The sequence below is a fragment of the Phalacrocorax carbo genome, chromosome 6 (genome assembly GCF_963921805.1).
Source record: "Phalacrocorax carbo chromosome 6, bPhaCar2.1, whole genome shotgun sequence".
In the NCBI taxonomy this organism is placed as follows: Eukaryota; Metazoa; Chordata; class Aves; order Suliformes; family Phalacrocoracidae; genus Phalacrocorax; species Phalacrocorax carbo.
In genome coordinates this window covers 4,479,858-4,492,843 of record NC_087518.1, presented here as the reverse complement: position 1 = coordinate 4,492,843, position 12,986 = coordinate 4,479,858, and the positions used below count along the sequence as shown (strand labels likewise).

Genomic DNA, 12,986 nt, shown 5'->3' with positions numbered 1-12,986 from the left:
TTAAAACAAGGGGTGGGGAGCATGCAAACCTTCAGATTTTCAGCAGTTTCCGAGCCAGGCCGAGCGGACAGACCCCAGCAGCGCCCAGCCGGGCAGAGGGGCTCCGGCACCCGGGGCTGCGGAGCGCCGGCAACCGACGAGGGGACGCGTTAGGAGGAGGCAAGTCGCGCCCGCAGGAGGGAGAGGTGCCTCGCTGAGGCAACGAGCGGAGATCAATCAGGCGGGCAGCAGCGCTGGGTTGGCGCCGGTGCTGCAGAAGCACGTACGAAGTGCCCGTGCTGCACCTTACCTGGAAGAGCCTTATTTTCTGCGCTGGACTGTAGATGGGTTCAGCGAGGCGGCGCAGAAACCCCCGCTATTTCACCCAAAACCGAGCGGGGACCCCTCTTGGCGGCGTTTAAAAATCACACCCGCCAGCTGCGTGCTCCGGCGGGCCGGCGCCGGCCGCGACCCCGGCCGGAGCCCCGCTCCCCCCCGCCAACTCGGGCGGCCGCCGCTCCTTCCTTCTCCCCGTAGCGGGGCGCAGCTCGCCGAGGGGCGGCAGAGGCGCGGGAGGGCTGCGGGCAGCCGGGCGGGAAGCCCCCGCGCCACACCCGTCCCCTCAGCCGCGACCCCCGGGGGGGTACGACACGACACCGCCGGGCACCCAGCCCAACTTTACTCCCCGAAGTTGCCCACCTCAAGCCGAACCGCTCCCCGCCGCCACCACCGAGCCTCGCCGGAGCCCTTCACCGCGGAGCCACCCGCCGTAATCCTTCGGTTCCCGCGACGCCCGGCGCCTCTTCTGGAGCGGCGAGCGCCGCGCTTCAGGCGCTGGGGCGGGGCGGGCACGGCCCGGCCTCCCGCCCACCCGCTCCCCCGCCGCCCAGGGGCCGCGCCCAGCCCAGCCCAGCCCAGCCCAGCCCAGCCCAGCCCAGCCGAGCCGCCGCGCCGGGCAGGTCCCGAGGGGAGCGGCGGCGCCGGGGCAGCCCCGGCTGGTGGCGGCGGGGAGCGGAGGGGGAAGGCGGCGGCTTCCCTCAGAGCCCGGGGAGGCTCCGCGGCCGGGGGCGGGAGGGGGAAAGGCGGGTAAAATGTCCTCCTGCGGCGAGGGGGTGCCGCGTCGGGCTGCCCTGCCCGCCTAGGCCGGCGAGCTTGGTGTTGACGGAGAAAGTTGACACATAAAAGCTTGAATAAAAACTCCCATCTAGTTTCTGGGCTGGAAGCCCAGGAAGAGAATCAGGTTCACGTAGGTCTCTGTACAGCAGCCGGATGGAGATTTTATTGAATCTGGCTCTAGCTGATCACAGTATTATAGCTGTGTTGCTGTAATTAAAGCTGAGCAGAATTCCTTTAAGTCCCCTTTTTTTTTTTTTTTTTTTTTTTTTTAAAGCAGGCTGTATAACAAATAGTAATAAGTTTCCTGAAACCTCTTTATCTTTCAGGATCCCAAAGCACTGCAAAGTATACCTTATAATAAATTGCATATCAGTCTGCTCTGCCTCCGTGGAAGTCAGGAATTACACCAAGGATGGGTTTGGCTCTGCAACCACAGTGAAGCTGTCGATGCAGGAGAAGGGCAGGAGCTGGTGACTGTCCTCTGCTGCACAGAGGGCTCTTGGACAGGGGTGGTGATGCATTGCTCTCCGGGCATTGGGAGGAAGGACAAGAAGAAAACAGTTTGCCTCTTCAGCGAGTAAGATTTAAGTTGCTGCCACCACTGTTTCCCTTTTTGTCTGCTTTTGTGGTGAAATATTGAAATGTGCTGGCTTGGAAACGGTGGCATCTCCTCTGGGGACTAGTAGAAACTAAACACAGCATCTGTTGATCCAGACTTAGTGTAGGAGCCCTGACCTGAAGGGACCACTTACTTTTCTATGCATGTGCGAGTCTATAATTACAGAACGTCCGACACTGAAATGTAGTCACTTCTGTAATGAAATGTGGCACTGGTCTGAGGAAGGGATGTCAAAAAATAAATTATCTGAGAAAAACAAGATGCATTTTTAATTGGAAGAATATTAGCACGTAGGACTCATAGAGATGGTAGAATAACTGTGATTTAACGAGTTACCATTCATGAGCTGAGCACTGAGATTCATACTAATGTTTCAGCTCAGCTTTGGCACGGAGCAGGAGCGTGCACTCAGGCTGTTACTGTAGCTCAGCTGATGTATTACAGGATGGTAACTCCATCACATCTCTAAAACGCCACTTTGGGCTTTTGCCTAGAAGGCAATATTAACTTTTTGTTGTTATTACTACTCAAAGTCTTATGATAGGACTAGGTTCAAGCCTTAGTTTTACAGCAAGCTCTAGCACAGGTAGGAGCACGGTGGCTGTGGACACCCCTGCGGGGCACTGACCAAGCACGACCCAGGAGCAAAGCCCAAAATGCAGATTTGGCTTCCTCAAAGGTCTGCCATTCACATATTCACTACACCCGATTCACTTGGGCTTATGAGAGCTGACAAGGTCATGGACCTATGGCATAGTTCTCCACTTGGAAATATTAGCTTTAGCTGTGCAAGAGCAGCATGAGAAGGATAGGCTGTATTTTTATGCTTGACCGACCACAGGAGCTGTTAAAGTTTTGAAAATATATTCTGCAGTTTGCCTTCCCTGTTGTCCTTGGTCACCTCCAGCCCAGCCCCACATTTTGACTACTTTGGCCAACTAATATATTTTTTTCAGTTTCAGTTAAGTCAAGGACTTCAAATTCCTATCATAGGTTTCAAGTTACCCCATGTAAAAGATAGAGGGTTTTTTAAGTTTGTCAGAGAGGCACTTTATGAGACTGTGAGGTTAAAAAGATCACTCTAACCTTTGGGATGACAAGTAAAAAGGGACAAAAAGCACTCTTTCCCTCACTTATTTTATAGCAACCCAGGCAGGTAGAAATAGTGGGTTTGTAAGTGCTTTTCCTGTATTTATTTCAGAAAACACAGCAAATACGCAGTATCACCGTATACTTACTGAAGATAATCAATCTGTAGATGGTAAAAGTTCTCTGAGGCTAGATGGCAGGTTTTCACACAGTCCCTGGTACTGTGATGCCCTTCTGCCATCTGGGGCTTCTGGCCCTCCTGTAATATACGTGTTCAGTATTAGCAACTTAATTGCAAGTCTCACGCTACTTCCAGCTTAATGATTTTTTCTCATTTTCACCTGTCACTCAAACATCACTGTCAACATGTCTCAGAAATTATATGACAAGAACAGGTCTAGTGTTGTCTAATTAATGCTTCCTAAGGATTAATGCGGAAAAAAACACCCCACTTTATGAGCATGGGTGTAATCAGGTAAATGAATATGGTATTTAAGCTTCCTAATTAATAAGTAATTTGGTTGGAAGACCCAACTTAACCCTGTCCATCCTGATAACAACCGGTAATGGGCACTTTGCTTGGCGCTTGCTCCCATTAACTACACCCCCCTCACTGCTCTCTGCCAACTGCCATAGCTGCTATGTCCATTTTCAAGTAATATTTCTCTTGCCATGTTCACATTTTCAGCACAGGGATTGCCTGCATAACTGTTTTGTGCACTGCTGTTGCCACTGTCGTCTTTGACAAACCTTGTTTTTTTCAAATTTTAGATGGGAGTTTAGCCACCAGTAACAAGTAGGCTCAGATCCACCATAATTTCCTCCAGAAAAATCAATCATCACTTGTCTCCTCGATGCTTTACCTTTCAAAGAATTTCTCTTACCGCTGGCAGAAACACCAACTAAGTCACCTGAAGATTAAATTGACCTTGTTTTGCAAAAGACCTGTAGGACATTGTCAAAATAGGATATAGTCAACGGGACTCGATGGACCATTAGCCTGGTCTTACCACTGACAATCACTGCTATCAGTTTCTCTGGAGATAGATAAATGAATTTAATATGAAACAGCCACTAGACAGTAGAATATTAGAAATAATTTTTTTAAAAGTTGAAAATTAAGTTTTATGTCTTTCTTTGAGTAAGGGTTATAGTAGCCCACCTTTTCCAATCACACTTTCAAGCATGATAACGTCAATGATGAAAATATATGGACAAAATATATGATTCTTTGGATGCAGTTAAATGAGTAGAAAATCTACTTTTTCAGGTAATGCTTATGGGAATCTTATTTAAAGATAAGTGTTTAATGTAAATTGAATCTTTCTAAATTTTAAGACATGCTTCTCTCCTTAAGCCAACATTGATACCAGCTTATCTGGGGCCTTGGTCTGCAGGCACAGTTAATAGATTATGCATTTCTTTCAAGGCTGAGGTCAACTGTGGTAACTAGATGGCACTTTGAATGTGTATTTCACAAGATAGCGTGCTAGTTCCTCAAAGCACAGGGCGACTCCCTGTCGTGGCGGTGCCAGGGGATAAGCTGCATTCGCTCTTGAGCTTGGTCCACAGTCATCTCACATCGTTGATATTCCCAACGCTGACACCAATATCAGACATGCTCCTCGTGCCCATGGCCATCTGTATTTTGTCACCATTTTGTATAATCCTGCCCTCCGTAGCCCTAGGAGCCATTATGTTAAAAAGGATAGTGTTTTTGGAAGCATCCAGCAACAGCCTAGTCCAATTTCACTGAAGTCAACAGTAACACTTCTTCTGGCATCAAATGCGATTGATCAAATCACCAGCATCTTAAAATTTCCATTTCATTGTCTCCATGAGCTCCTGCTCCTGCTAATAGATGGAGAGTGTAACTGGTGTTTGGAGCAGCAGGAGGGGAGGTCTGGGAAGGGGAAGCTAATGAGAGGCCCTGTCTGTATTAAGGAAATTAATTATGTGACTGGATTAAACTGCAGCACTGAAAGCCTCGCTCTGCCCTGACACAGACTATACGCATTAAAGGTTTACGCCGGTGTAATAACCACAGCAGTGTTGTTAGATGGATGCAAATGTCCTTAATGCTGGCACGACCTAGATCAGACCACAGTGACTAATACAAAGCTGATAAAAGAAAGTGAATTATGTGCAATTGTACTGGAGAGCATGATACAGAAAGAAAATTATAATAGGAAGGTTAAGTGCCCAGTGAGTGCAAACTGATATACAATATCTTGAAATCACAGAGAGAGAAAATTAAAATGGTCAAATGATCGCACATATAGGTAGATGGAGGCATAAAGGCAATCTGAACTCCAGGAGGGAGAACAGAGTGAGAGCGTGGTATTTTCAGATGTACAGCCTTTCGCCTATTAGAACTGAATAAGTGATTGAAGGCAATTTTAGTTTTGTTTTTATTTCGTGTTTTTGTTTGGCTCTGCTTTTGTGTGTCATAGAAATATTTGCGTATTAATAGATACTCATTTTAATAGCATTACAGTAATCTGAACATCTGCAGCTACCAGGCATTAAAATACGATTACTTCCCTATATATCAAGTTATTTTCGCACTACTTGTGCCCGATTTTGTCATATCTATTAAAATGCAATGGGTCGGTTCTTATCATTACCTATTAACTGGCAACCTTGAGCTGAAGTGTTAAGCAGAAACAAGCCTGATGCCTGGAGGCCTGGCTAGCAATTCAGCAGAAGGCAAAGACATTTTATGGCTTTCCTAAAAGCTAAATGACACGCTGTGTAACTTTCCTAATCAAATAGAATTAAATACAAAATTACATTCCCACCACCCCTGCTATCCTTTGTTCAAACAAATTGCTTGATCTACTATTCAACAGTTTACTAAATATAGAACATTTTCTAAATTAGAGGTTTTACTTCTACCTAAAATTCAGCTTAGTTTATTAGAGAAATGAGATATTCTGTTTAGAGCACCGAGGAGCTCTCACATGGCATGGGGGCTCTCTCAGGATGAGAAACGACTCCTCTCCTGAGCTCGAACTGACTTTTGAAGAGGTGAACGCCCAGAGGATAAACATATCCAAAGCATGACTGTGAGTTTGCTGTTAAGGGCTAGAAGACAGAAACCAAAGCGTAGGCAGCTGCTGCCAATAAAGATGCGGTTAGTAAATTTTTGACCAGCAAAGAAATACTCCTTTAAAGCACTCTGAAATGTGATCGCTGTCGCTGTCATGCTGGGGGGGGGGGGGGGAGTGGAGGAAAGAGCAGGCTACTCCTCCTTCCCTTCTTAGCGTGACAGTGGTTTTTCATTCTACTCAAAAGAACTTGGAAAAATCCGTATTTTTAATGTTATTTCTGTAATGGTACAATATATTTTCCAAATGTGATGCTGGATTTCAGTCATCTCCAAAGCTTTCCCTTCTAGCCAGTGATGACACACAAATACTACAGAATCACAGAATCCCAGGCTGGAAGGGACCTCGGGTCATCTAGTCCAACCTTCTGGGAAGAGCAGAGTCTAAAAAAGATGGCCCAGCACCCTGTCCAGACGACTCTTGAAGGTGTCCAACGTGGCCAAGCCAACCCCTTCCCTGGGGGATTATTCCAATGGTGACTGTCCTCACTGTGAAAAATTTCCCTCTCGTGTCCAATTGGAATCTCCCCAAGAGCAACTTGTGTCCATCCCCCCTTGTCCTCTCCATGGGACTCCTTGTAAAAAGGGAGTCTCCATCTTCTTTGTAGCTGCCTCTTAAGTACTGGTACATGGTGATGAGATCCCCTCTGAGCCTCCTTTTCTCAAGGCTGAACAAACCCAGCTCTCCCAGCCTACCCTCATATGGCAGCTTCCCAGTCCTTTGATCATCTTGGTGGCCCTTCTCTGGACCCCTTCCAGCCTGGCCACGTCCTTTTTGTACAGCGGGGACCAGAACTGGACACAGCACTCCATGTGTGGCCTGACAAGCGCTGAGCAGAGCGGGATAATGACTCCTTATCTCTGCTGGCGATGCCCTTTTTGATGCAACCCAGCATCCCGTTGGCCTTCTTGGCCGCAGCAGCCACTGTTGGCTCATGTTGAGCTTCCCCCCACCAGGACCCCAGGTCCCTTTCCACAGAGCTGCTCTCCAGCCAGGTGGATCCCAGTCTGGGCTGCACTCCTGGATTATGTTTTCCCAGGTGCATGACCTTACACTTCTCCTTGTTGAACTTAATACGGTTCTTGCTGGCCCACTCTTCCAGCCTATTCAGATCTCCCTGCAGAGCAGCTCTCCCTTCTCTGCAGGAGAAATATTCCTGCAGGAATCCTCTGCAGGAAATATTAGTAACTGCCTTCATCATATTGGCCCTCAGCTCGTATTTCTTATGCAACATCCTCCATGCATCCATGGAGTGGTGCTCCAGCAACATAGTTCTCTATGAGGACTTTAAAAATCATCTGACATTTTAAATTTTAATATGATGAAGTACGTTTGGGTTTTAATATCATGCAGTTTCATTCATGAGTTAGCTCAGGCATCCAAACGTGTCTGAGGGAAAAAAAAAAAAGGTAAATGCAGTTAATGCTAAACTTTGTCAGCAGGATCGGATGCAGCCAGATAAAACAATGAGCATAAATAACACTGACCTATGAAGAAACAAAATGAAAAACAGCATACCTGAAAGATAAACAAGGCAAAAAGTGCCCCAAGAGCTTCCATTTGGTGAAGTATTTCAGCCAGTATTTATGTTTGTCTCTATGAAAGCATATGCTTTAATTCCTGTCTAGGTTAAGAACACTCTCTTAAATCAAGTACTAATAATTCTGAGATCTATAAATACCCTGATGGGAAAACTCTGCATCTGTAACAAATACAAATGACCTCATGCAAATGCACAGAGAGCAGAAACAATAAGGAAAACAGTAAGTCAATGACCTCCAACCAAAATGTCACTGCATCTCAACACGAGGGCAGTTGTGGACCTTAACATATTGAAAACAAATCTAAAAATCTTTAGAAAATTCTAAAATAAAAAAGAAGAGTCTGAGGGCATTCAAGTTGTTAGTATTGTTGGCTACCACTTCCACACCCCCTAACTGCTGGGAATTGTGTTGGAAATCCCTAAGGATGGCATAGCCAAATACAAATGAAAGTCACGACCATTAGTCAGCACACGGTTGTCTCTTTTTTTTTTTCTTAAAAAAATGCCAGTTGCTTTACCTTTGGTGGTTTACAATTTTGTTAGCTTCAAATGAAGGCTTCTGTAAGGTGAGTGTTACAGAATAGTGAAAAGGGCTGTAGTAGATTGGATGGAAGCCATTATGTCTGCTTAAGGAGAAAATCCTGCCACTCCTGCAGGGCACGTGGGATTTTATGGCTTGAATCTAAAGGAACAATTCTTATGAAATTGGACAAGATTCTCTCTGTAAGCAGAGAGCTGCTTTCAGGTACAGGGAGACCATTTCTTGACTCTTCCTCCATCTTCCCAGCTGGTCCCCATTTCCCAGGGTCTGTAAGGAGCTGGTAGAGGATGCTCTGCTGATCCTGCGGGGCTGGAGGACTGACTACCCTGCTGCTTAAGCTAGTCACTGAAGTGATAAAAAGCATTTCCAGGAGGGAATAGATGGCCAGGCAGCGGTTTCTTACTGTTTTCAAGCTAACATTTGGAAAGTCATTGTAGCTCTATCTTGTAAAGACGTCTGAAGATTGAGGGAATTTGGAGATGTTGGAATTCGCATTTATTAAGGGTGCTGTTGCTAACTTTAACTTACCGTGCTGCTCAGCTAGCTACAGAGAATGTTGTAAGAGCACTTGCATGCACTAGGAAACCTGCTCTTCATCTGCAGCACATCAGCAAAATGAGTGACAAGACAAAAGGAATCGCTTTTAGATCATGAAGGGAAAAGCTTCACAAACTCAAAAATTACTTTAAAAAGTTTGCGCAGTCCCTGCTAAAGCTGGCTCTTTGCTAGTACACGCCTTACTCGCGCTCCATCTATATGCTGTTATCCGTCCTAAGCTCACTGCAGAGCCGAGGGTCTGTGGCTCGGCTCCTGGCATCACGCTGAATGATTTAGCCAGAACCTTCCTTAGGATGGTTTGGTGGGGTCTGGGATACTTCTAGCCATGTTGATCCTTCTTGTGACCTTATCACAAACAACGCTTCTCTCCATGGCTGGCAGTTTCCCGCATTCTTCAATAATTTTGTCAAAGTTTTTTGACAGCACTGTGCTGGTTGGCTAGAAGATAACATCTCTAACTTCAGGGTTAGAATAAATCCAATATCAGGTTTTCTACTCACTGAAATCTTGCACACAGCTATCTCCAAAAATTTACAGACGTTGGTCAAAAAGTGGAAGAAAACATTTTACGTTTTTTTTCTGTATTTTGTTAAATTTTGTTGTACTGGATACTCTTTCTGTTAATTCATTTTTCCGTGACAATTTCAGGTAAGCTATTCATCTATTGAATTGAGGATTTTTCAAAGCCTTTCCAGAAATAAACACTGGAGTGAAACTATCGTAAGATATACATGAAAAGCAGGACTGTTTTGTTGTTTTCCAGCCCGTGGTTTATACCGAGTCCTCTCTCATTCCCATTACATGGATTTCACATGGAATAATACAAAGAAAAATTACCCCAAGATTTGGTTTCCCATTGTGAGGTGCTTTTTAGATGAAGTTTACCAAATTTGTATATAAATTTTGAATTAAAAATTCACAAACCTTCTAATCCCTATTATTTAAAGGCAGCTAATTAATGTTTTTTGGGTTTACATTCATATTGGTTTTATTCTAACCATGCACTACCTTCTCGTTACCTTTTGTTCCCTTAATCCTATTGCCCAAAATACTGCTTTCTGATAGTGAACTCTATGGAAACAAGCACTCTTGCAGTTCTGGAATGCAAAATCATTTAAATAGTCTTCTCTTTGCTATTAGCAGTTCCTGGATAATGCAGTCAAACTCCACGAAATGTTCATTATTGGAAATAGATGTATATTACTTTTTTTCCTATGAATTTTTAAATTGCTTTTATTATGGCACGCTGTGTATGAAATGAATGTGATTTAAACAGTTGTGCCCTCTACTGGCATGAAGGAAATAACGAAAAAAGAGAAAGAAATACCTTCGTTCCAGATGTTGTATCAAAACAGAGGGCCAAAATCCACTTTGTGTGGGGTTGGGCTTTTTCTGTAGTATGCTTTAGTCACATTTGAAGGCTAGATTATTTTCAACATTAAATCTTAGTGCGTTAGTTCCTTACAAACTTTTATTTTTCTTTTATAAAAAGGACCGTTTACACTGCTAAGGCAGTATGAAATGGCCTTGCCATAGGTGAACAGGATGGTGTGGATGGTATGTTAACACAGTTATGAATAACTTCATTTTTATGAGACTTTTAGGGAGCTGTACTACCTGCTAGGGAGTATGAGAACAAAGCTGTATGACAAAATCCCTTACAAAGTTCATAGAAACTTTGGAGCATTCAACTATTTAAAAGAAAATCTGTAGGAGTTGATGCATAATATGAAGTAGAATATAGAATTTCATATAATACAGGAGAATTAAGACCTCACCCTCTACTGAAATGTTTCTAGCCAATCCTTCGCCTTCCATTAAAAAGAAAGCTTATAATTTTCTGTCCTATCCCCCACTACTGAAGTTGTCAACTGGCATTATAGTTGAATAACAAAGACACAAAAACATACCCTTTGGTAAGAAACTTGCATACTGCAACTTCCCAGCGTGGGCAGGATTAGTCACGGGTGCTAATTGAAATACTAATTGACATATTTATACCATCATATAATATCCATTCAACACAGTGGCAATAATGTTCTTATCTAAAATAGCTGTAGCATCCATGTGGAGAATAGTGACAGACTGAAAGTCAGCTCCGCGCTTTTCTTTTAGCCTGGTAGGAACATTTCAGGTTCCTCATTTTTCACCTTTTATAAAATGTGGTAGCTACAGACTACAGATTAAACGGGTACCAGACTGCATTGATCAGAGCAGAAGAAAAATAATTACCTTCCAGAAAACTTAATAATCAGCAGATGAAGAGGCCAACATACTCTTGTCCCTTCCTTTGGCTCCAGCGTTGTCCCTCTGTAGTGGAAAGGGAGTTTATTTACCAGCGGAAGCAAAATCATTAATCACAGAATTAAGTTATAACGTCCCCTATAACTGGCTTTATTTGTAAGTAACTGCATCTGGAAATGAGGTAGGTACAAATAGCATGGGGTCAGCCTTTCAGAAATCTCAGTCCACTATTAAGTGCTTCATTGCCAGAGAAAACTACGCTACCAAAATGAGCTGTAATCATATGTGAAAGCAGAAGATAGACTCTTGTGCTCATAACACCATTCTTTCTGCCAACTTCTCTGTACAGAACTGTGTTATAATAAAAGTAAATACTAGTATCTATCTCAGGCATGACTATTGCTTTGAATTGCTATGTATTTCAAACATATTTAGCTTTATGGCAAAATCTTTCTTTTTTGAACCAAAAAATGTATCCTTTAATATTCCAGGTTAAAAATCTACTCTGTGTCTTTGCTGAATCAGTCGGAAGCAGAATATCTTTTTTAAGTGTCACATGATTATCTCAGAGGCAAAAGCCAGTTCCATTCCCATGGAGTTTGAATGTGCTCAAAGGGAAAGACGCAGCAGTACGCATGGGTAAAGCGAAGGAGGCTGGCCCAGAGGAGAAAACAGGAGGTCTAGGCAGAAGGAAGCAAAATCAGAGGCAAATAAAGGGATTTTTAGTGGTAGGGGTGAAAAAAAGGGAAACCTACAACATGCCACTGGTACCCACAAAACTCATGCAAGACGGACAGAAATGCTGCAAATGGACACCTTTATTATGTTTTGTATGAAACTACAGGGAAAGTTTTATCTGATGTCAAAAAAAGGAGAAGGGGGTAAAACAGGAAGAGGAGGCCAAGAAAACCACTGTGGCTGTGCAGTTAAAAACCCAGCGAGCCCATGTTCCGGAAAGGTGGAGAAGAGGGAAAGGCGGTAGAAAGGGATGTCTGTTTAAATGCCAGGAATAATTGGCAGCTGCCGGGTCTAACGCACACTGTGGTGCCTGCAAAGCAGCAGCTCGGACCACCGGTCATCTCCTGGACGCTCACAGTGAGCGCTGCTGTGGCACATGCATTAAACATGAGGAAAATGAATTAGACTTTGAGAACCGGGGTCCGTCATTGCGCGGACTGCTGCATAAAATGATCGGGACTGAGAGCAATGCCAGCCAACCCCCAGCATCAGGGAAGCCCTGCCTGCCCCAGCACGGGTCTCTCCTACACTAAGGAGTGCAGGGAATGATGCCAGCCTGGCTGTGACCTTCTCTACCCCTGAGCCTGTGAACCCCAAATGCTCCCCTTCTCCAGGCAGCTTTTGCGGACAAGTTCACTCCTTGCTCCTTTAATGAGCTGCATGGGACAGTGTGGACTTAGTGGGTTCCAACTTATTAATTGGTAACAACAATTAGGCAGGGCGCCTAGGTCTTTAGGCACCTTGGTTATGTTTGTGAGCCAATTAAAGCCTCATCCATATTCCAGGCACTTCATCCACACACCGAGAGCTGCTTCCCAAGCCCTCTGCCTGGCTCCTTCACTCCGGCGCACGCTCAGACTACTGTGAAGCGTGAGGGGAAAGAAGTTTCCTTTCCTTTTGCACTTCATTGAAATCAAGCATTTGCTGTGGCCATAATTCATGCAGCGGAAATGCAGAAAAAGCACATCTGAGAGGGAATCACTAAATCCACCTGGCCAAACCTCGCTCGTGCCCTAAGAGGCAGAGTGAGACCGTGCTGGATCCTTCTCTGCAGTCCCCTGGTGCAGCGAATTAGCCGCAGTGCTTTACGCAGCCAGCTTCACTACAGAAGCATCTCACTTCAGTAACAGACTCATCCCACAGAGCCACCTATGAGATGACTCCTCTTGTCTCCTTAATGATATATCTGTGATTTTTATCTTGCACTGTGGTGAAGCTGTAGTTGCACCACATCCAACATCAGCCATACTCACACGGTCGGTGTGGGCAGTGCTGGGCTGTGACAGAGGCGCGGGGTCAGCTCCGCCGAGCACGTACCCCTCAAGAGAGCTCAGACGGGCCTAAAACCTACAAGCAAACCCAGACCCCCGTTTTGTGAACACCTGAAACCCAACGGTTGGACCTAGAAACCTCTGTTGCGATTACCTGAGCAGCCTGTTGCATTGACCT

General features: G+C 44.9%; 1 protein-coding gene across 1 annotated transcript in view; it reads right to left on the bottom strand.

Annotated features, from left to right (window-relative positions):
* The window catches only part of LOC104043648 (contactin-3), a 114,629-nt gene extending 113,812 nt beyond the window's left edge, over positions 1 to 817 (bottom strand). The window contains exon 1 of the mRNA XM_064453449.1: positions 679 to 817. The gene's annotated coding sequence lies outside the window, so the exon portion shown is untranslated. The remainder of the gene's footprint in view (positions 1 to 678) is intronic.
* Between the last annotated feature and the right edge of the window lie 12,169 nt (positions 818 to 12,986).